Raw genomic sequence first — 25,198 nt, forward strand, 5'->3', positions numbered from 1 at the left:
GTCTTTCATGTCGCTGCTCCCCCAAGCCTATCAGGAGTAATTTCTGAATGCAGAGCCAGGAGAAAGCCCTGAGTGCCACTGGGTATGACGCCAAAACAAAGAAACAAAAATAAATAAGTAAAGGAGTAACACATCAATTTTCAGTGACCACTTTAATCTCCAATATCAAGTTGCTTTTTATTTGTTTTTTGGGCCACACCGGGCAGCACTCAAGGGGTTCCTCCTGCCTCTGCTCAGAAATTGCTCCTGGCAGGCTCGGGGAACAGTATGGGATGCCAGGAATCAAACCCAGGTCCATCCTGGGTTGTTCGTGTGCAAGGCAAACGCCCTACCGCTGTGCTATTATTCCAGTCCCCAATAACAAATTTTATTATAAATTCCACAAAATATCAATGCTTATAGTAAAATAAAACATTTAGGGGCCGGGCGGTGGCGCTAAAGGTAAGGTGCCTGCCTTGCCTGCGCTAGCCTTGGACGGACCGCGGTTCGATCCCCCGGTGTCCCATATGGTCCCCCAAGCCAGGAGCAACTTCTGAGCACATAGCCAGGAGTAACCCCTGAGCATTACCGGGTGTGGCCCAAAAACAAAACAAAAAAAAAAAAAAAACAAAACAAAAAAAAAAATAAAACATTTACTTAAAATATCCTAATTTAGGAGGGTCTGATGGCAGTGGTTTATCAGAACTTATTAACGTCAGTATCACAAAAGTTGATATATAACCCCCCCCACTGCTCAATTTGACTGGCTTGAAAAAAAATCCTAATTTAATGTTCTTTAATATTTCAAAGCTTTGCCCTATGACAAATCCTTTATCCTACTAGGGTTTTAGCCTGTGCCACCTCTATGCAGTCATCACCTCTGGAATGTTCCCTCATGATCAGAGATAACATGTAAGGACCAAACTAGCCAGAAGCCATCAGATAAGGGGTGAATTCACGATACTACAAGAGTAACTCATAAGACTTGTGATTTCTTGGAGTTCTTTTCAAAATGCCAAAAGACTCCAGTGTTTAAATCATGACTCCCAAACTTCCCCCGGGAGCCAGCCAACCAACCAACCAACCAACCAACAACCTTGTTCCCACCCCAGCTTTCTAAGAACATAAAACCCAAGAATACAGAGTATTTCTGCAGCACAGGGCTAGTGAGCCTCATTCCTAACAGAAAATCAGAGCGAGGATTCTGTGGTCAGAGCTTCAAGATCCATAAATCTTTCCCTCCCTCCAGCTACTCCCACCGGCCAGAGCCAACTCTTCCCTGTCTGAAGAAAACAAGATTTTCAAATGTCTTTAACTTGTTGCGTCACTGCACAAAAATGTCCCATAAATAATTATCTGTAGCCATTGTCCACAATGCATTCTTCAGGCCACTTTAGCCATGCTCCCGCTCTGGGGCTGGAGAGATAGCATGGAGGTAAGACGTTTGTCTTTCAAGCAGAAAGTCATTGGTTAGAATCCCGGCATCTCATATGGTCCCCCGAGCCTGCCAGGAGCGATTTCTGAGTGTGGAACCAGGAGTAACCCCTGAGCGATGCTGGGTGTGAACCAAAAACAAAAACAAAAACAAAAACAAAAAAAGAAAAGAAAAGAAAAGAAAAAGAAAGAAATGCTTCCGCTCCAAGCTGTTTATTGAAACTCTCCATGAATCAAATCTCAAATTTAAAGGCTCAACAAAGATCTCTTTGGATACTGCTGTTTACTGTCATAACGTATATCCAATTTGGAACTTGAGGGGTCCTACAGCAAGTAAGGTGCTGCCTGGCAGGTGGCAGACAGGGTTAGATCTCTGCACCCAGAGTCTGTAAGGAATGAGCTCTGAGCACAGAGCCAGGAGGGAGCAAACAAACAAAACAAATAAAGGGGGGCCAGAGAGATAGCACAGTGGTAGGGCGTTTGCCTTGCTCGAGGGCGGATGGTGGTTCCATTCCCAGCATCCCATATGATCCCCAGAGACTGCCAGGGACAATTTCTGAGCACAGAGCCAGGAGTAACCCCTGAACACCGCCAGGTATGACCCAAAAACCAAAATGATGATGATGATGACAATAAATTAAAATAAGAACAAAAAACATATCCAATATCCTAAAGTCATCTCCTCTTATGACTTATATCCCAGCTCAAAATGATGGTGTGGGGGCTGGAGAGATGGGAACTGTGCACTGAATTGATGTCCCGCGCCATTGGTTCAATCCCTCAGCTATATTACACCCAGCAGTGCTCAGGGATTACTCCTAGCTCTGCGCTCAGAAATCGCTCCTGGCGGGCCGGAGAGATAGCATGGAGGTAAGGCGTTTGCCTTTCATGCAGGAGGTCATCGGTTCGAATCCCGGCGCCCCATATGGTCCCCTGTGCCTGCCAGGAGCAATTTCTGAGCCTGGAGCCAGGAATAACCCCTGAGCACTGCCAGGTGTGACCCAAAAACCAAAAAAAAAAAAAAAAAAGAAATCGCTCCTGGCAGGCTTGGGGGACCATATGGGATGCCAAGAGTTGACCCACCATCCATCCTGGGTCAGCTGTGTGCAAGGCAAACATACCTCACTGCCGTGCTATCTCTCCGGCCCCCAACTAGGTATATTTTTTGGAAAGCGGATGAAACAAAATTAATACTTCTGTAAATCTATAAGGGTTATTCTTATATCTAATTAGTATAAAACGATGGTCAAATACTTATTTTTATATTGTTGTAGGCTGATATGGTGGGGAACCCAGCCATGCCCTTTGGGAAAATAGTAGCAACTGAGAAGAGATTCCTGAGGCCAGAGAGAAAGCACAGTAGGCAGTGTACGTGACCAAGCGGGTTCCCTCACCTGTATTCCATATGACCTCGAGCCAGTCCAGAGTGAGCCCTGAGCATGGAAGAGATTTCCTAACCCTTAAGGAGCCCACAGGCTTGAAGTCTACATTCCTTTGACAGAAAGCCCTGAGCTCTTTGCCGAGAAACTGGATCCCAAGTCCTAACCAGAGAAAAGGTGGATCCCGCAGTCCATCTGTCCTCAAAATGAGAAGCAACAGAAGAACTTACGGGACGATGTGGGGCCCCTAACAGAACAAAGCTTTCAGGGACAATGTGCAGATTAGCTTTTGCTTTGGGTCCCTTCCCCGGAGTGCTCAGGGATTCCTCGCAGGGTTCAGGGGACATAACCGGAGACTGAACCTGGGTTAGCCAGGTGCAAGGAAGGCACTGTACTGCAGTGTTGATCTGGTCCCCAGACTTTCTTTTATTTTGGGGGAGTTTTGGGCCACACTCAGCAATGCTCAGGGGTTACTCCTGGCTCTGCTCTCAGAAACCGCTCCTCGCAGGCTCAGAGACCATATGGGATGTAGGGGATCAAACCCAGGTCCATCCCAGGTCGGCCATGTGCAAGGCAGTCAACCTACTGCTGTGCTATTGCTCTGGCTCCCCAGATTAATTTTTATAAATGAAAAACTAATTTTTTAATGGGAGGAGTGGACAGGTGTAAGACTGTTGCTTTGCACACAAGGCTGACCTGGGTTCAATTTCTAGCACAAATTATGGTCTTCTGGTCCTGCTAAGAATGACCCATGATTCCAAAGCCAGGAATAAGGCCTGAGCACAACCAGATATGGTTCAAAACAATAAAAACTGGAAAATAATTGAAAAAAACGTATAAAAGTTCATTACTCCCTTAAGTAACCTCTAAGTTGATTAAGACGTTCATTTTAAAAGCAAATTATAATGTATGAGGGAAATAGAAAGCCTGTCTAGAGTACAGGCAGAGGTCGGGTGGGGAGGAGGGAGATTTGGGACATTGATGATGGGAAAGTTGCACTGGTGATGGGGGGTGTTCTTTACATGACTGAAACCCAAATACAATCATGTATGTAATGAAGGTGTTTAAATAAAATATATATATAAATGTTTAAAAAAAAAGGAAATTGTATTACTCAAGCCCTAGGCTAAATATCAAACTAGATTCCAGGGGCCAAAGCATTAAGGCATGTTTTGTATGCAGATTTCCTGATGTTGATCTCAGGCACAGCCTGGGATCCCCTGACTCTCTGAGTGCAGAGCCAGGGTCATGGAGGATGAGGCCTTTCTCTTCCAGTTCGGAGCACGCGTCTGCCACCCTGTCTAGCCGACAGTTCCGAGGTGAAACGGCGGGTAAACAGCTCGAAGACAGTCAGGCTTGTGGAAATATTCGCTTTATTCGGTGGACAAGACTGAAGTCCAAAGACTCAGCCTCAGTTCCAGCAAAAAAGCCTCGGCCTTCCACAGACCCTTGTTTTTATCCCCCAGAATCATGTACCACCCAATGGTGGGATCAGATACCACCCAATGGTGGAAGCAGAATCAGGTACTACCCTAGGGTGGGAGCAGAATGCCAGGTCACACCCTAGGGTAGGGCACAATCACCAATCAGGTTAGGGTCAGCAACATACTAATCCCCTAAAATATTTACATACACAACAACTCACAAACATGTTTGTTAAGAGAACCAGGAAATAAATAATTCCCACAACAAAACTCTTGCTTTATTTTGTTTAATTTTAGGTCCTCACCTGGTAATGTTCAGGGGTTACTCCCAGTAGAACTTGGGGTACCTTATGGGACATGTGAGGGACTGACACAAGAGTCAGGAATCTGCCACGTGCAGGCAAGTGCCTCGCTTTCTGTACCATTTCCTCGGCCACTCGTTTTATTCAGTACAGAAAATCTTGCTCTATTTATGAAACCTGGCTGTTCTCTAGTCAATCTCCTGAACCTCTTCTACTCTGACCAGGCCAGCCTCCTGTCTTGCTAAATGCACCCCCTGTGAATGTTTTGAGTAACTTCATCATTTCTCTTAGAGGAAATCAATACTGAATTCCTTTCGGTCATGTATTTCTTCTCTACATCCAATCATTGCAACAAAGCCCACCGATTTCTCTCTGGAAAGGAAAAGTCATCTTGGAATCTCTAAGGTGCTCTCTCTCACTCCCCCTCCATGCCAATAAAAAAAAAGGGAAGGGAAAGGAGAGGCCACTGGAGAGATAGCACAGCGATAGGGCGTTTGCCTTGCATGCAGCTGATCTGGAATGGATCTGGGTTTGATCCCCAGCATCCAATATGGTCCCCCGAGCCTGCCAGGATTGATTTCTGTGCCAGGAATAACCACCAGGTGTGGCCCAAAAACAAAAAATGAAAAAGCATTAGAGAATTTCTTCCCTTTGTTTTATGAACTATGTTATAAGTTAACCTTAAAAAAATCTGTTCTAGGGCCATAAGGATAGTACAGTGGGAAAGAAAGGCACTTGCCTGCATGGGGTTGACCCAGGTTTGATCCTTGGCATCCCAGGTGGTCCTCTGAGCCTACCAGGAATGACTTTGGAGTGCTGAGCCAGGAAAACATTTTGAACACTGCTGGGTGTAGCCCCCAACCCTCTCTCCATGTTTATCTACTCTACACCTTTCTGAAAAACTGCCAGATACAACTCCATGTTCTGATCTTCCACCTTTTTTTATTCATACTCACAAATGAGGCGACACTGTAGAAACCAACAGGTGCTTCCATCCTTCTTCCCCACTACCATGAGTTTCGAGGGCCCGGGGCTCCGGACACAAAGAAGCCTCAACAGATGTCATACATTTGGACATTAATAATGGAGCAGTTCTCTCGGTATTTCACTTGTAGAATAAATTTAAACAAATAAACTTGGGAAAGGCAATCAGAGGAACTAAAGGCTGGATAAACACGGTAAACAAAGGATTCTTGCCAGAGGTGATGGAACTTCGAAGTAGAGTCAACAACATCCAAACTAAATCTAGTGATTAATTGAAAAGTACAGCAAACAGCAAATTCTATGTCTATAACAAATGAGAAAGATCTCAGTGACTCTGGAAAGTAAGCTGAGAGGCCAGAAACCTGGTTCAGCATGAAACTTGGGTTTGACCCCCCAAATCAGAGTGAAACAATAAAGTAATAGAAAAAGACTATAATTTGGAGGACTGGAGTGATAGGACTGGAGCAGGTATGTGATTCCCCCCGCCCAAATCACAAAAAGTAATTCCTGGGGCCGGAGAAATAGCATGGAGGTAAGGCGTTTGCCTTTCATGCAGAAGGTCATCAGCTCGAATCCCGACGTCCCATATGGTCCCCCGTGCCTGCCAGGAGCAATTTCTGAGCCTGGAGCCAGGAATAACCCCTGAGCACTGCCGGGTGTGACCCAAAAACCACCAAAAACAAACAAACAAACAAAACAAACAAAAAAAAAAAACAAACCCAAGAAGTAATTTCTGAGTTCAGAGCCAGAAGTAAGTTACCTCTGAGCATTGCTGGTATGATTCCAAAACAAAACAAAACAAAACAAAAAGCAAAAACACCCTACCATTATGGGGTTGGAGAGAGAGAGAACAAGAGGTGGGTAGATGTTTATGTTGTACCTGGGTTCAATCCCCAGCACTCCATATGATTCCCCAGAGCACTACCAGAAATGATCAATGAATGATTATCAATGAATAATCAATGAATGAATTATGAATGAACTAGGAGTCAGTCCTCAGCACTGATTGGTGTGATACCCAAACAGTTTCTAATGCTATCATTGCATAGTATATATTGATGTCAAATAAGCACGCTGTATACCTAAAACTTATCAAGTTTTTCAATGCCAATTAAAATAAAAATGGGGCTGGTATATAGTACAGCAGGTAGTACACCAGCCTTGCATGCATGCAGATGACCCAAATTTGATCCCTAGCACCCCATATGGTGCCCTGAACCCTAGCAGAGGTGATCTCTGGGCACAGAACCAGGAGTAAGTACTGAAAATAGCTGGGTGTACCCACCCCCCAAAAAAAAAGAAGTTATCAAAAGAACCCAAGAAAGAAAACAAATAATAACTGCTTCGTGAAAATATAGATGTCTTGGCAATAAATAATAATCAAATTAGCCATGGAAAGAATTAAAATCAAAGCTGGAATCTAAGGACGAAGTGGCAGAAAGGGATTCGATGGGGCAGAAATAAGGAAATGAAGCAAATGCAAAGGCCCCGTCCTCGATGTCGCAAAACCACACAAGCGGACTAACAATCATTATGTTGAGTTCCATAAACCCAGAAAAAGCAGTTGCCTGAAACCAGGGTGAGGGGATAGGGGGTTCAGTCAGGTCAGGCACTGGAAGGTTTGCCGGTGGTTCTATGTACCTCAGCCTCTGGCCACACGGCCAGCCTGGCTTTGATTAAATGATGGGACACTTGCACCAGAGGCTATGCATGTTCCAAGATAAAAACCCTGACTCACGATCTCAGCTGTTGAGGAAGTCATGAAATGAAGCAGCCATCTGCGTTGGCCGATCAGGCCTCTGACGGCTCAAGGTCACTCGAGCCCCTCAAGGACACGGGCTGCAGCCTCTGGGAGTCAGGGATGAAGTTTATCTGCCTGAACTCTGTCGTGTGCTTTTTCTTATGGGCCCACGTGAAGGGGAAACTACCCCAAAACAGAGCACAGGCTTTCTTCTCGCTAGTCCTTTTGGTCCCTCTTTTGTTCTTATGTTCCTTGTGCCATGCTTTTGCAGACCCTGCCATGATCACTGACAGATGACAGATCATGGAGTAAAAAGATGGGTCTGTACTGTTATTAAATAAATGAATAAATGGGGTCGGAGTGATAGCACAGCGGTAGGGCATTTGCCTTGTATGCTGCAGAAAACCGGGACAGGGGCCCGGAGAGATAGCACAGCCTTGCAATCAGCCGATCCAGGACCAAAGGTGGTTGGTTCGACTCCCGGTGTCCCATATGGTTCCCCATGCCTGCCAGGAGCTATTTTTGAGCAGACAGCCAGGAGTAACCCCTGAGCACCGCCGGGTGTGACCCAAAAACCAAAAAAAAAGAAAACCGGGACAGACCCGGGTTCGATCCCTGGCATCCCAAATAGTCCCCCAAGTCTCTCAGGAGTGATTTCTGAGTGCAGAGTCAGGAGGAACCCCTGAGCACCGACAAGTGTGGCCCCAAAATAAACAAACAAAAACACTGAATAAATCATGAAACTGAGTGTCCCATGGCTAGTGTACATTATTCCCCTTGGTGAACTGTGATGAGGAGCGGCAGAACTAGAAAATGACCATTTATCAGGGTAGTCTAAAACAAAACCTGTCAGCAGACGTAGAAGAAAAAGAACAAATTTATATATGTGCGATTTATTTGAGCCATAGAGGTGGAAAACATATGGACATAGTCATGTATTTCTGTGACATACCTAATCATGATGAAGGGGAGTATTAAATTTACAAAGAATTTGCAGTGAACAAGTTAATTCAGGTATCAATTAACCTTGAATGAAGACTCCTCTCCCCCCAAAATGATCATTTGATTTGATGACTGAGCAAATTAATTTCTTTGTGGAATATTGCCTAAAGCACACATTCTAAACTGCATTTAAAGTTTATTATTGGGGGGGAAGTTTACTCTTGGGGGTGCTCGAGTGATAGTACAATGGGGAGGGTGCTTGCCTTGCATGAAGTAAACCTGGATTTGAGCCCCTACATCCCAAATGGCCCCCAAGTCTGCCAGGAATCAGTATTCCTGGGTGCACATCCAGGAAGCCCAGAGCACACCTGGGAGTGACCCCCAAACAAAAATTGAATTAAAATAAAGCTTGAGTTTGTTTTGTTTTGTTTTGTTTTGGTTTTGGTTTTTGGGTCACTCCTCGCAGGCTTGGGGGACCATATGGGATGTTTGGGAATGGAACCCAGGTCCGTCCTGGGTCAACTGCAAAAATGGCAAACGCCTTACTGCTGTGCTATTGCTCTGGCCACACACACACACACACACACACACACACACACACACACACACACACACACACACGCACGCACACACACACACACACACGCACACACACACACACACACACACACCTGGAATGGAACTCAACACTTCCCATATGCAAAACCAGAGTTCTTCAACTTAGCTAAGTCCCTGAGACCCTCTGCTTTCAACATTTTTTTGCTAGAGTACACAGTCAGCAGTGCTCCGGGGTTTCTTTTTTAATCTACACACACACACACACACACACACACACAAACCTGGAATGGAACTCAACACCTCCCATATGCAAAACCAGAGTTCTACAACTTAGCTAAGTCCCTGAGACCCTCTGCTTTCATTTTAAATTCACTCAAGGGGTCTTCAGAGAAAAAAGGCAGCAAATAAGATCATTGCCCTCTGGTCCCCTCAGGTTTAGCACTGCCAGGTGTGGCTCTAAAACCAAAACAAGAAAATGAATAAAGACGGGGTGAGGGGATCTCATCGCAGAAACAAAAGCAACAGACACTGAAGAAAGGGCAGACTGCGAGCCCTCCTGGCAGTAAACCCTGCCCTGAGCTTGCCAGATTGCAGTTTCTGTCTATAAACATCTTTGAGACGCTGTGTTTTCAGAAGGAAAATGAGATTTATCCCAGATGCCATTCTGTAAACTAATTCTTTTTCACTTAACAAGCTGTTGTCCAGGGGTCTGGGGATGACTGAGCGGCGTCATTTGCTGCCAAGCTGGCTCGGCCGGCCAGCCAAGAGGCATCCTGCTCCACCGCTGGCTACGGTCCCAATGGGACCACAGTGGAGTGTGCAACCTCCTGGCAAGCCACAGCCACAGAGCCCGACTCAGCTGGCCACAAGTGCATGTGTGGGCCGTACCATGAGGTTCATGTGCAGGGCAATAGAGTGGAAGCCCTCATGGGCACAAAAGCACGTGCAATGAGTGGCCCTGTGACTGAGGAGGTGGGTCCATGCACGCAGAGACGTGTGCCCTCAGTCGATGGATGGACAAGCTCTTTGGCAAGCAATAGCCTTCAAGATAGGAATAATAAGGGGCCAGAGTGACAGCACAGTGGTAGGGAGTTTGCCATGCATGCGGCCAACCCAGGACAGACCCAAGTCAGATCCCCAGCATCCCATATGGTCCCTGAGCCTGTCATGAGTGATTTCTGGGGGCCGGAGAAATAGCATGGAGGTAAGGCATTGCCTTTCATGCAGAAAGACAGTAGTTTGAATCCCAGCATCCCATAAGTTCCCCTGTGCCTGTCAGGTGCGATTTCTAAACGTAGAGCCAGGAGTAACCCCTGAGCACTGCCGGGTGTAACCCAAAAACAAAAACAAAAATAAAAACAAAAAAGAGTGATTTCTGAGCACAGAGACAAAGACAAGAGTAATCCCTGGGCGTCACCAGGTGTGGTCCAAAGACCAAAAAAAAATTTCAATGAAATTACTATTTTTCGGGCCCGGAGAGATAGCACAGCGGCGTTTGCCTTGCAAGCAGCCGATCCAGGACCAAAGATAGTTGGTTCAAATCCCAGTGTCCCATATGGTCCCCCGTGCCTGCCAGGAGCTATTTCTGAACAGACAGCCAGGAGTAACCCCTGAACACCGCCGGGTGTGGCCCAAAAAACAAACAAACAAAAAAAAATTACTATTTTTCAGAATCAAAATTCAACTTTTTCTGTTTGTTTTTTGTGCCACACTTAATGATGCTCAGGGGTTGGCTACTCCTGGCTCAGTGCTCAGGAATCACTCCCAGCAGGCTCAGAAGACCTTATGGCAGAGATGGCGAACCTATGGCAGTCGTGCCAGTGGTGGCACGCAGGAAGTGGTCCGCAATTAAGATATGTGGCGCGGCAGGAGGTGAGTGTGCGGAGTCTGATTTTCACTCACAGTCCTAGCAACAGGGCCGGACTGGCCATTGGGAGGACCGGACATTGTGCAGCAGTTTGGGCACTCGGGCTCCAAAAGGTTAGCCATCACTGCCCTATGGGATGTCAGAGATCCAACCCGAATTTGCCACAAGCAAGGCAAACACCCCACCTGCTTTGCTATATCATTCAGGGCCCTACAAGATCCTTTCATTTGGTGATGGGGGTTGGGTCACACCCAGCAATGCTCAGGTGTTACTCCTGACTCTGCACTCAAAAATCTCTCCTGGCAGGCTCAGGGGACCATATGGGACGCCGGGGATGGAACCTGGGTCCATCCTGGGTCCCCTGCATGCAAGGCAAACGCCCTACTGGCCCAAGATCCTTTCAAAGTTGCAAGAAATGCACTCTTTATCTTTTGGCAATGGGCCTCCCAAAGAGGCCAGGCACATCTTCCTGAAGATGTCTGGACAATGCACCAGCATCCCATTTGTGGGCCCAATTGCTTGACTTCGGGGCTTGCAGTGCCAGGAATTACTGGTACCACCTGACAGGTCTCTGTGGGCTCCAGAGCTGCCCGAGACACATGAAGGGGCTTCCCAGTAGGAAGCACATTGGCAGGAATTCCGCCTGGCTGAATGTCCCAGTAAAGACTCAGGCAGCGCCCAAGCTGGAACCAACCAGAGGCGCCTTGCCATGCAGGAGCCTCAGCACCCTTCAGACTTCTCTGGCACCTTCTTCCCTTCTTCCCTCTTGACGGCAGTGGTGGGAATCAAAGCCAGGGCTTCCCGCATGCCAAGCCTGTTCACTGCCACTCAGTCATATCCAGGGTATTAATATTAAGTACGTAACATTTATTAACCAATTTAAAAAAATTCACCGATTTTTTGATACCATGCCCCCTTCTTTTTTGATTTCTGGGCCATACCTGGCTGTGCTCAGGGGTTTCTCCTGGCTCTGCACTCAGAAATCACTCCTGTCAGGCTCCCGGAACCGTATGGGATGCCAGGGATAGGCCCGGTTCCATCCCGGGTCATTTGCGTACAAGGTAACAGCCCTACTGCTGTGCTATTGCTCCAGCATGATGCCATGCATTTCTGAGGGGAAAAAAATGCACGGAGGGCCATTGTGATCACACAGGTTCAGGGGACCATATAGGATGCCGGGGATCGAACCCAGGTTGGCTGCATACAAGGCAAATGCCCTACTCACTGTGCTATCACTCCAGCCCCAATGCATGGAAATATTTATTTCTCTTGGAGACACACAAAGCAATGCTTAGGGGCTACCTTTGGCTGGTGGCTGGTGGATATACTGAGCAGTGTGTGGGCGGGGGGTGGGGGAACTGACCTTAAGCCTCTAGCATACAAACCATGTGTTAGCCCCTTGCATATCTGACCTGTCCTATAATTCACTTTTCATAAATTTCTTTGTGGGGGCTCACAGCTGGCAGTGCTCAGGAGTTCCTCCCGTTTCTGTGCTAAGTAAGGAATGACTCCTGGTGGGCTCAAGAGAATATATGAAATGCTATGATGGAAGCTGGGTCAGCTACATGCAACAAAAGTGACCGACATGCTATATTACAGCTCTTGCCCTCTTTGGACAATTTCTCACTAGAAATTACACTGAACCAAAGAAAACCAGAGCCTCTTGGGCCTTGCGTAACTGCAACGAGTGCCACAATGTGGGGTGTCTGAGGAAATGTGGCCCCGGGCAGCTGAGCTTCCTGGTGGACTTATTTTCACTCGGTGAAGTGATCAAATAGCAAAGTCTTTTAATAAACTCTGACTGCAGGATTAAATTCCCCATGAAATGTTCCACATGCAGTTCTTACAGGAGAGGCTAAGCGAGGCGTGACTCAATGTCAGCGAGGTGATGGAATGACCGTTTTGAAATGGTAATTCCTGTTTATCTTACTTAGTAAGGAACACTGATTTTTTTTGGGGGGGGGACAACACCCAGTAACACTTGGGGGTTACTCCTGGCTCTGCACTCAGAAATTGCTCCTGGCAGGCTCAGGGGACCATATAAGATGCCAGGGATCAAACTTGGGTCTGCCCTGGGTCGGCTGTGTGCAAGGCAAATGCCGTACCACTGTACTCTCTCTCCAGCCCCATTTTCTGTGGGTTTTTTGTTTGTGTGGCTTTTGTGCTACACCTTGTGGTACTCAGCAGTTGCTTCTGACTGCACTTAGGAGTCACTCCTGATGATGCTTGGGGGACCATATACGATGCTGGGGATAAATCCTGGGTCAGCCATGCACAGGACAAATGTCCTTCCTGCTATTCTATTTCTCGGGCCTCAACCTCAGGAAGTATTGTGCAGACTAACAACAAAGAAGCCTGCCCCCCGCCAAAAGTAAAGGCACACTGTACTGTTTGTGTAACCTAAAAATTAGTACTAACCACCCGGGTCTTGATACTCAAATAAAACATCTTAGAAAATGTAAGGGGCCAGCGAGATAGGAGAAGGGTGAGGTGCTTGTCTTTCATACAGCCTAAGCCAGCTGAACTCTCAGCTCAGTGCACAATCCCTGACCATGATCACAGAGCCAGGAGAACTGCTGGATGAGCCAACCATGCCCAATCTAGAAAGTAAGTAATTAAAAATAATATAAGAAGGGAGCAAAGAGATAGCACAGTGGTAGGGCATTATATGGTCCCCCGAGACCTCCAGGAGTAACCCCAGAGTACCACTAGGTGTGACCCAAAAGTGAAAGAGAGAAAGGAAGGAAGGAAGGAAGGAAGGAAGGAAGGAAGGAAGGAAGGAAGGAAGGAAGGAAGGAAGGAAGGAAGGAAGGAAGGAAGGAAGGAAGGAAGGAAGGAAGACCGTTTGCAGGGAATGATCAAACTAGAAAGACAAGATGTGTTAGAAAATTTACTCCAGGGGCCGGAGAGATAGCATGGAAGTAAGGCGTTTGCCTTGCATGCAGAAGGTCGGTGGTTCGAATCCTGGCATCCCATATGTCCCCCAAGCCTGCCAGGGCCGATTTCTGAGCATAGAGCCAGGAGGAACCCCTGAGTGCTGCCGGGTGTAACCTAAAACCAAAAACCAAAAAAAAAAAAAGAAAGAAAGAAAAGAAAATTTACTCCATTAAAAGAAAAATTGCTGAACAGGATCTTGGGGGGGGGGGGGAATATAAATGAAATGGACACTGAAGATTATATTAAACTAAATCTATATTTTCCTGACAACTGAATTGTGATTATGTCCAAGTATATTTAGGACACAAGATAAAATAAAATGTCAGATGATGGCCAGAGAGACAGTAGAGGGAAACACCGATGATCCTGAATAAACTCCCCCAAACCAGGGTCACTCTTGAGCAGAGCCAGGAAGCTCCTGAGCATCCAAACCCTCACCATTATCACCTCCAGATCGAGAAATCTTAGATGAGGGGGCGAATGGAGATGGGGGTGAGGAGGGATATGGGGGACATTGGTGATGGGAATGTTGCACCGGTGAAGGGGGTGTGTTCCTTATAGGACTGAAACCCAACTACAATCGTGTCTGTCATCAAGGTGCTTAAATAAAGGTATTATTTTTTAAAAAAAAGGGAAGAAGTGTTAGATGGTTCAACCCAGAGAGAGGCAGACACAGGGATGATTCACCAAAGTACATGTTGTTTCTTCAGGTTTTTAGCAAATCAGAGTAAAACCAAGGGGCCGGGCGGTGGCGCTAAAGGTAAGGTGCCTGCCTTACCTGCGCTAGCCTAGGACGGACCGCGGTTCGATCCCCCGGCGTTCCATATGGTCCCCCACGCCAGGAGCAACTTCTGAGCACATAGCCAGGAGTAACCCCTGAGCGTCACCGGGTGTGGCCCAAAAACCAAAAAAAAAAAAAAAGAGTAAAACCAAATGAAATGAGTATGTAACAGCTATATGCTGAAATTCTTGGCTGTTTGTCCTGAAGATTGGTATAAGTTGAGGAAGTCCAGATTCCCCGATAGGCCCCAGTCATGATTGCAATTTCTCTAGTTCTAATCTAAAACGAAAAATGTAGGCACTGTGGCTGCAGGGACCAGGGCACAGAGGGCCAGTGCAGTGGGCTGAAGAGGCAGAACGGCAGTGAGGACGTCCGCCAGGGCATTAGCCTTGCCCGCACCTGACCTGCTTTCGATCTCGGCCATCCCAGTTTGGCCCTTGCCAAGAGCACCACACTGTCAAGAATAATTCCGGGGGCCGGAGAGATAGCATGGAGGTAAGGCGTTTGCCTTTCATGCAGGAGGTCATCGGTTCGAATCCCGGCGCCCCATATGGTCCCCTGTGCCTGCCAGGAGCAATTTCTGAGCCTGGAGCCAGGAATAACCCCTGAGCACTGCCAGGTGTGACCCAAAAACCAAAAAAAAAAAAAAAAAAAAAGAATAATTCCGAAGTACAAAACGCGGAGTTACAGCTCTGGGTGTGACCCAAAAAGGGAGTCTGGTGTATATTCGAGTCTCAGATTTGAGTCTAATCCAACACAATCGCCCCTCAGAGAAACCCCAAAGCACAGTGATTGGAGGATCCCTGGGGAACCATGGATGATAAAAACAGTAATTAACCATAACACGCATCACACACCCACTAACCCGAAACTTTCTAAGTAGAGGCACCACGTACAAGTTACATCAGCGCCTGATGCAAGCACTCAGATGGGGCTCAGGGGAAGACGCTCGCTTCACAAATAATGGCCTGGGTACAGGCCTCAGAGGGAAGAAAAAAAGAAAAGGAAAAGAAAGAAAGAAAAGAGAGGAAGAAAAAGAAAAGAAAAGAAAAAAGGGGCCTGAGCAATAGCACAGTGGAAGGTATGTGCCTTGCACGTGGCTGACTCGGGACAGACCAGGGGTTTGATTCCAGGCATCCCATACGGTCCCCCAACCTGCCAGGAGGGACTTATGAGCCCAGAGCCAGGAGTAACCCGAACCCCTGAGCGCTGCTGGGTGTGGCCCAAAAACAAACAAACAAACAGATAGTCACATTCTATATCCCACCATCCACTTCAATTTTCTTACAAAGCTTTGGGTCAACTGGCATTTTCCCAACAACATTGAACAGTTGTTGGGGCTCATTCCTAGAAATGCAGAATGGACCCGAGTTACGTGAAGGGAAATTCCCTGGAGCAGCGGGACAGGAGAGGAGTGAGTGGCGGAGAGCAGGAGGGAAGAACCCAAGTCTCAAACCTCAGGCTGCCCGATCCCCGCAAAACAGTCATTCCTGGTGCCCAAACCAGAGGCCCGAGTGTAAGTAAACACTGAGGGCTAGGCAGCTGGTCACAGTCGCTGTCAACTTCACAGCACCACGCGGAAAATAAGGCCCGTGTGTTAAGTCTGAGGACTAAGTTATTCATGTGATGATCTGTGTTTTGAAATGACCTTCTTCCAATTTATGCTTTTCTTTGATTCTTGCTACCACAGCCTCCACATGGGGTCTTAGACGTGTAACATCAGTCCTCTAGCGCTCGGCTACATTCCTAGCCTATACTTCTATTTTTTTGGTTTATGGGTCGCACTCGGCAGCACTCAGAAGTTGCTCCTGGCAGGCTCGGAAACCATATGGAATGCCAGGGATCGAACCCGGGTCCGTCCTGGGTCCGCTGTGCTACCAGGGATCGAACCCGGGTCCGTCCTGGGTCCGCTGTGCTACCAGGGATCGAACCCGGGTCCGTCCTGGGTCCGCTGTGCTACCAGGGATCGAACCCGGGTCCGTCCTGGGTCCGCTGTGTGCAAGGCAAACACCCTCCCATTGTGCTATCTCTCTAGCCCCTTGAACCCCTCTTTTAAAATAAATTGTTGACTACTCCCAGTTTGTTTGTATTCACAGGTTCCTCCTGGCTCTGCACTCAGAAATTACTCCTGGGAGTGCTCAAGGAACCATATGGGATGCTAACGATTAAACCGGAGTACATAGGTAAAAGCAAGCACCTTCCCCCACTGTACTATCTTTCTCCAGCTCCAGTTTGTGGCCCCCTCCCCTTTTTGTGTGGACAACCACTTTAATTCCTTTCTCCACTGCTCCAGCGGACTTTCAAATCTGGGACTCATTGTATGGAACTCTGAAGAACTCTGTTAAAATGCATTTTTTCCTGGACAGCAGCCAAGCTCGGAATCTGATCACATTTAAATTTGGAGCATTTTGCCAAGTCCTAAAATGCTGCATTATAACCAGAGTTCAATTTAATGTCTTTTCCTAATGATTTCTTTTAAACAAAAACCTAGTTGTACATGTCTGTGCATAGAAAAGTCTTGAGTATCTGTTACTCTCTGTTACTCGCAGGAAGTTTAATGCATTTAAAACTAAGCAAAGTTCCCCAATTGTATCTACCTTGATGCTTTTGCAAACAAAGTCATTGGTTGGCTCTCCGTGATAAAGGAAATTCCCCTATCTGATGTTTTCCCCAGCCTTTTATTTCTTTTTATTTCTTTCTAAAGACGTGTCAAATTTATTTATAGTTTATCATTTTTCTTTTGTTTTTGGGGGGGGACTCAGCAAGCTGTATATGGTGCTGAGAAGAAACATGCAAATACACATTCCGTTCTCCAGGCTCTCTCACCAGTTGCTCTTAGTTTTTCTAACTTTCTTGCCTAGCAAAAATCAAAGTTCTTGGAGCCGGAGAGAGAGCACAATGGTGGGCGTTTGCCTTGCACAAGGCCTATCTAGGACAGGCCTTGGTTTGATACCCACCACCACCACCACCCCGCATACTATATGGTCTCCGGAGCCAGGAGCAACTTCTGAGCACATATCCAGCAGTAACCCCTGAGCGCCACCAGGTGTAGCCCAAAAACCAAAAAATTGAATTTGATTAAGAATGCTCGAGAAAGAATGATTGAAGGAGCATGTATTGTGTGACAGGCAATGACGGCGATCAATATTTCCATTGTCCCTGTGTCAACCACGTCTCTGTCGGCTTAAATGTGCCTTCCTGAGGCTCGGACTTTCCTATTAGGACGTGATGGGCCGCCACCACTGGAGCAGCGTGCAGGGTTTTCTGGCCAGTTCCCTTCCCTCTCAGCACTGTCCTCCACCACAGACACATCACGGGAAGGATCAGAAGGCCGGCCAGCGGCAAAATTTGGGAAAGCTTCAGAGGAATGGTTTCCTCACCTCGGGCGTCTTTGGGCAGTTTCCTGGTTTTATAGCCACTGACATTTCTTTGTTGTTGAGTCACTTGTGGTTTCAAAGACTTTACTTTCAGATATGTTTGAGAAACAAATACCTAGAAATTTCCCTAGGCAGCCAAGAGAGTGGCAATCCAGAGAACACAGGAATGGGGAGCCGGAGGGAGAGATAGCACAGCCATAGGGCATTTGCCTTGCACGAGGCTGATCGACAGGACAGGCCTGGGTTCAATCCACATCCCACATGTGGCCCCAAGCCCGCCATGAGTGATTTCTGAGTGCAGAGCCAGGAGGAAACCCCAGCACTGCTGGGTATGGCCAACAAACAAACAACAACAAAAACCAGAGAACACAGAAATGAGCTCCACTCTGAGGAACATCAACACTTTTAATTTCGGAAAATATTTTATTTATTTTGGTGTTATTGCTGTGGGTGGGTGGGGTGTCACAATCTTCAACAATGAGAAGCAGGTTTGGGATGGCAATCCCTGAACCCAGGGCCCCCAACAAACCAGGACTTTTGCTCGACACTCGTCACTTATCTTCCCAGGACGATGTGAAGTTATAGTAAGTCACAGAGCATCTATGTGCTGTATTTTTGTACCATAAAATGCACTCTTCCCCCTCTCCCCAAAAGCAAATGCTGCCTGGAGATGAAGCCTGAGTGGGGGGGGGGGGGCTAAAAACTATGTGTGTCTTATGATCAGGTGTGTCTTACAGAGCGAAAAACACGGTTTGTTTCAACCCCAAACATTCCACATTGTCTCTTTGGACCTGTATTCCATCCCCAGAAGTGCCCCCTAAGTTGACTGGGGTGTATTTATCTCTTTTGTGGGTATCAAGCATTTCAAGATGGCACCCATACACCCCATGACTTAGCGTTTAGCATTCGTGTCATTGTTTGGCAGAAGGGCCCATCAAGGCCCAGCCACTTGGCTGCCAATCTGGACTTTTGCACTTCCTTTGCTCGCTCCCCGAGTCTCTGGGCCTGGGGGGTGACTCCCTCTGGGGCCAGCAGTGTCTCTCCAGCTTCGCCTTCCACTCATTCATCCTCACCTGCCCTGTGACGTCTGTTGGCTCAGCCCCCCACACCCTGGCAGCTCTGGGGATCATATGGGATACCGGGATTCGAACCAATGATCTTCTGCATGAAAGGCAAATGCCTTATCTCTGTGCTATCTCTCCAGCTCCTGCCAGTGGCCCCTGAATATTGCCAGGTGTGGCCCAAAAACAATCAATTAACAAATAATTTAAAAATAAAGAGGAAATTATTATTAATTTATCTGGATGATGGAGAGCCTGGGTTTGAATTCCAACTTGTAAAGAATCTGCTCCAACACTGGGGTCACCTGAATCTCAATCGGGGATCTAGAATTTCTTCTTTTCCTCTAGGGGGAACCCTTAGCTCGCTCCCTCTGGAAAAGTCATGTCTCTGCCTGCTTCCCTCCCTCATCTTCCTTATAGCCACTAAAAGCAAAAACAAAACTACTGAACTTGAGCTAGAAAGAAAAACAAAAGAGTGTGCCCCAATCCTCTGAACCAACCCCCTCACTCCAAAGTATAACTTATTTCCAGCTTGCGTACATAGCAATAGCACAGCGAGGAGGACACATGCCTTTTGCATGCAGCAGACCCTCATTCGATCCCCAGCACCCCATTTGGTCCCCTGAGCCTGCCTAGAGTAATTTCTGAGCTCAGAGTCAGAAGTAAGCCCTGAGTGCCACCAGTGTGGCCCCCAAACAGCAACCAAAACAACAGAAAAGGAAAACGGAAAGAAAAACGAAAAAGCTAAGAAATTATTTCCATCAATGTTCTGTCTTTGAGTGCCAGAGCAATAGCACAGCAATAGGGCGTTTGCCTTGCACATGGCTCAGGATTAACCTGAGTTTAATTCCCAGCATCCTATATACCGTATTTTCCGGCGTATAAGACGACTTTTGAAACAAAAAAAAGTCAACCGAAAATCGGGGGTCGTCTTATACGCTGAGTATATCTTGAAAAATGTTTCAATATGCCACTAAACGAAAATTGTCTGAATATTGCCACAAAACGAATTTTCCAACTGGATCCTGCACCAATCACTGCCAGGCTGCTCGGACCGCCTCTCTGACTCAGCCAATCCGAGCAGGCTTTTGATGCATGCAAATGAGACAATGTTCTGGACCCGAATCTACACTGTCAAAAGCCTGCTCAGATGGGCCAGAGTCAGAGAGGAAGACTATGACAGTAAAACCTTTGGACCTTTGATTGTTGTGATTGGCTCACTCTGGCACATATAGTTGCAGCACAGGAACGTTCTGTCTCATACAGCGAATATAGGCCTAAACCTATGTTTTAACTGCAAAATTAGGGGGTCGTCGTATACACCGGCAAATACGGTAGTTCCCTGTGCCTGCAGGAGTGATTTTTGAGTGCAGTCAGGAATGACCCCTGAGTGCTGCTGGGTGTGAGCCCAAAACAAAAACAAAAACAAAAACAAAAATAAAGGGGCCAAAGCAGTGGCACAAGTGGTAAGGCATCTGCCTTGCCCTTGCTAGCCTAGGATGGACGGCGGTTCAATCCCCTGACGTCCCATATGGTCCCCCAAGTCAGGAGCAATTTCTGAGCAAATAGCCAAGAGTAACCCCCTGAGTGTCACCAGGTGAGGCCCAAAAACCAAAAAACAGAAACAAAAGTTTTGTCCTGGGGGCATTTGCCTTAGACGCAGAAGGATGGTGGTTCAAATCTCGGCATCCCATATGGTTCCCCTGAGCCTGCCCGGAGCAATTTCTAAGCATACAGCCAGGCGTAACTCCTAAGCACTGCCGGGTGTGACCCAAAAACCAAAAACCAAAAAAAAAAAAAAAAAAAGTTTTGTCCTTTGGTCAGAGAGATAGTACAACAGGTAAGTACAGAACTAGATTGCTGAGACCAACCCAGGTTGGATCCCCTATACCCCATGTGGTCAGAGCCTGCCAGGAATAATTCCTGCATGCAGAGCTAGGAGTAACCCCTGATCACAGCCAGGTATGGTGCAAAATAACAAAATAGGTTGTCCACGAGGAACCTTAAACCCTGTTACTTTATTCACAGATTCAGTCAGGACTCTAGCCTGACATTTTTGTTTTTGTTTTTGTTTTTGTTTTGGGAGTTGGGGCACATCAGGCAGAGCTCAGGCATTATTCCTGGCTCTGTGTTCACTGGACATTTCAGTTAGAGGAAATCAAGGCTCTAAGATCTCGCCATAGCCCACACCGGATGATGTCAGGGGATGTCAGGGGTTGGTTGGTTACTCCTGGCTCTGCACTCAGGAATCACTCCTGGTGATGTTCAAAAGGCCAGATGGGCCTATCACCCAGCCACCCCACCACCCCGAGAACACTTTACATTTACAACTTGAGGTATATTGATCATAGATAATAGATTGTTTAAAAATAAAAGGCCTGAGGGGAGCCAGAGTGATCGTTCAGCAAGTTGGGACTTTGCCTTGGATGCGCCTAAGCCAGATTTAATCTCTGGCACCACATATGGTGCCCTCAGATGCACCAAGAGGACAGGACAGCCAGGTGTGTCCCCTAAAACCAACCAAACAAACAAAGGAATGTACCAGGAGCTTTCAACCTCCCAAATGGATTCAGTATTTATTAGTTAGATTCAGGGCAAACCAGGACAAGCTCCTCCCGCTGTCTTCAGTCTTTAATATCTGAATCTGTCTTATAGAACCGCTTCCTTATGAGAGGATAATGATGGAGATGGGATGGAAATTAGAAATATTTTAGCTTGCACCTTGGAAAGAGCAGGGGCCCCCAGAGACTGAGTTATCTGAGGTCAGAGCAAAAATGGAGGAAGCTTTGCACAAAGCCAAGGGCATAGTCATAGACCATTAAGTTATGACTTGCGGCACCCCGTCATTTCTCTCACGAGTGACCCATGCGGCGAATGAATGGAGATCCTAAGCTTTAACCCGGGCAGCCTTAATCTTAATATCCACCCCCAGCATAACTTTAGCTTTCCCGACACCTCCTTTAGTTTTATTTTTTTTCTCCTGTAATTTTATAATAACCTCTAATAAATTCTACATTTGCTTTGATATATTTTTGCACGTGTCGAGGCAATTTCTCCCAAGATGCAAAGCTTGCTTGAAAGAGCAAGAGAGGAAAAGTCATGTCTAAACGGAACATGAAAGATTTTATTTTCCTCTTAGAGCATTTCCTACTTTTTAAAGCAATGATTCATGTAAGAAATGGTATGAAAAATAAATAAATGGGGGCCAGAGAGATAGAATGGAGGTAAGGCGTTTGCCTTTCATACAGAAGGTCATTGGTTCAAATCCTGGCATCCCATATGGTCCCCCGTGCCTGCCAGGAGCAATTTCTGAGTGTGGAGCCAGGAGTAACCCCTGAGCATTGCCGGGTGTAACCCAAAAAAAACAAAAACAAAACAAAAATAAATAAATAAATAAATGAGTGAGAGCGTTTGGGTCTGTTTTCCAGAGCACATGAAATTTAGCCATCATGGGCACAATTTTTTTTTTAAAATCCACACACAGCCATGATAAAAATAGTATATTTATTTCTAAAAATTTCTTTCAGGGAACAGGACACCTACAGACTAGCAAAATAAACAGAGCATTAAACTGTCCCCCCAAAGCCCAACCACTTCCTCGCAGAACTCAGCCAACTGCTCCTTGAGGCATTCTATCTCCCCTCTTATCTGTCACGCTCCCCTCTCCTCCCAACCCACACCCCCATTTCAACCCCACAAAACTTGGGGCTGGAAAGGCGCAACAGGTTAGCAACAGGTTAGTATGTGAGCAGTACATGGAGGAGGCGGGGCTTAACCCCCTGAGCACCATTAGAAAGCAACAAATGAACAACCCACAAAGAACCTCTGAACACCCCTGGGTGTGGTTCTCCCAATAAAAATAAACAAACAGCAATGGCAGGGGGTGGGGAAGAAGTGAGATGGGGGACATTGGTGGTGGGAAGGCTGCTCTGGTGAAGAGGGGTGTTCTTTTCCATAACTGAAATCCAACTACAAACATGTTTGTAATCATGGTGCTTAAATAAAGATATTATTATGAGAAAAAAAGAAAAACAATGACAATAACAAAATTCCACAACATTTTTAAAGGGGGGGGAGTATTTGTCACTAGAGAATTAAAAAAAAACCTAAGGTAAGTATGTTCAGAGAAGAAAACTAAAAAGAGATTCAGAAATATAAGTAGGGACTTCAATGATCTATTTCTTTTGTTGTGAAAAGGGAAAATACTAAGAAAGAGGCGGGTCAAAAGGCATAAGAAAAGCCCAAAAATAACCTCTGAATCACCCCCCCAAAATAACCAAATTCTACTTGCCAGGGTCCAGCGAAAACGGATTGCCAAGCAATTTCATCGATCCCTGAGTGCTTAGCACGCTGATAATAACTACATGGCAAATATTAAACAAGCCCTTTTTGGCTCATGGGACATGCCCAGGAAATGTTGCAGACGCTCAGGAAACAGAAAGTTCAGGTGGTCGGATAAACCAGGGGGCAGCACCAGGTTCCTTCCTCCGAGTCGGTCAACATTTTCATGATCCACAACTGGACGTGCTGTGCGCACGGGAGGGAAAACTGGCCCCAATTTTGTCTCCAACATGTTGTTCCTCTTAAAGTTTCCAAACTTTATTCACACACAGAAAGGCTAGCTTTTTGTTCAACTATTTTTCATCTTGGGCACACGATGTAAATTGAAAGCCCAGAAATTTTATGGCTGTGTGTGTCTTTTTTGAAAGCAAAGGGTAGCCGGCTAAGGTCGCTCGCGTTTGTAATAAATACCATTTTCCAAGGTTTTTGAATCTAAGCATGTATTTAATCTAAGCATGTACTGAAGCTGGCCTGGCACTTTTAGGAATGCCAGATGCTTTTAAGTTAACCCTTTTCTGTACTGCACAAAACTCGCGACTCACACAGCCAGTTCATAACCAAATTAGGTTACTACGACTTACTCTACAGACAGGCTATTGAATTTTAAAAAAATGCATATTATATTCCTGCAACTTTAGGACTCCCAAAATGAATAGGTGTAAGGCTCTGGAATTGAGGGATTCCTTTTGGCTCTTAAACCTCGATGGCTGAAACATTTCAGGTTGAACTAGCCCTCTAAAGGCTTCTTTCTTCCTCGGGAAGGAAAGAAATCGCATTATTTTAAAAGAGCGGCTAAGGGCAGGTCTCTTAAAATCACAATAGACCCTAGCTGTCAACTTCCAACGGTGTCTTTCTGCTTAAGACTCAAGTTTACACACTGGTGCAACAGCACAAAATGCAGATACTAAAAAGCAAAAAAAAAAAAAAAAGCAAAAACCATTTGATGCACCAGTTTGCATATCAACTTTACACCACAGTTTGCATATCAACTTTCCCTTCTTCAGACTCGGGTGAAGTTGAAAAATAAAGGATGCTAACAGAAGCCTTATGCATTACATTGAAATAAAAGGAGAACACTTCGTTGAGTGAAAATTCATTTAAATGTTACACATTCTGGAATAATTCATATCCCCTGTGCTCCAGATATACCTTATCTGACAGAAAAATACTATATGAAATGGACCAAAAAAAACAACCCATGAAGTATTATTGAATCAATAGCTGATTACCTTGAAAACTTTGGGCTTCTGTTCCCTCTGGGGCCTCTTGTTTTCCTTTATAACCTAAAAAAAAAAAAAAAAATCAAGATTCCAAAACGAGCCTCCGTTGATTAAAAAAAAAAAAAAATCTCCTACCCACCCTTTATATATATATTTTTTTACTTTTGGTTATTTCTGCCAAAACCACTTAGTCCATGCCAAAGCATCAACATGTTTGCCAGGCAGTGCCTCAAGAGCTCCTGCCAACCTCTCTCCTTTGCCAGTCCTGAGAGCCTTCCTCCTCGATCGGAACCCCCCACGATGAAGCCGGGGAAATACCCTTTGTGGCCCTGAAAAGGGGCTTAATGGGCCTCTGCATTCTTCACGCCGAAGCCCACGAGGAAGCCATCTTGCTCGCTTCTGCAGAGGAAGCCTCCACAGTGGAAGCCTCCTGCACTCTGCTGCTGGGGTGAGCTGGGCATGGTGCTGGCTGGCTTCTGGGCAGCCCCGGCCGGCCTGCCAGCGCTGGAGACAGTCGTGCAGGGCAGGCCTTGTGCAAAAAAAAAAAAAAAAAAAGGAAACACAGACACACACACGCATACACATACACACACACACACAGACACAGACACACACACACACACACACACACACACAGACACACACACACACACACCAGCCCCCAGAGAGTGTGCAGCCAATGGCCAGGCAGAGCTTAGCAGCCCAGAGCGAGCTATCTCTCTCCTCACTCAGCCCCAGACAAAGGGCTCCAGTGAGGCTCAGCTCTCACCACAGGACACAGGCAGCCCCAAGCTGCGACATGGAGTTCATGGCGGAGGATCAGGCAGGAGGCTTCAGCCAAAACAGTGCCCAGGGGGGGCCCCCAGGTCAG

The 25,198-nt window shown here is 46.5% G+C and overlaps 1 protein-coding gene across 1 annotated transcript in view; it reads right to left on the reverse strand.

Moving 5' to 3' along the window:
• Positions 1–24,848, reverse strand: part of TET1 (tet methylcytosine dioxygenase 1) — a 68,910-nt gene extending 44,062 nt beyond the window's left edge. Inside the window, exons 1-2 of the mRNA XM_049764553.1 lie at positions 24,646–24,848; positions 24,337–24,390 (exon numbers count right to left, since the gene is read on the reverse strand). The gene's annotated coding sequence lies outside the window, so the exon portion shown is untranslated. The remainder of the gene's footprint in view (positions 1–24,336; positions 24,391–24,645) is intronic.
• Between the last annotated feature and the right edge of the window lie 350 nt (positions 24,849–25,198).

The sequence above is a fragment of the Suncus etruscus genome, chromosome 17 (assembly GCF_024139225.1).
Source record: "Suncus etruscus isolate mSunEtr1 chromosome 17, mSunEtr1.pri.cur, whole genome shotgun sequence".
NCBI classification, from domain to species: domain Eukaryota; kingdom Metazoa; phylum Chordata; class Mammalia; order Eulipotyphla; family Soricidae; genus Suncus; species Suncus etruscus.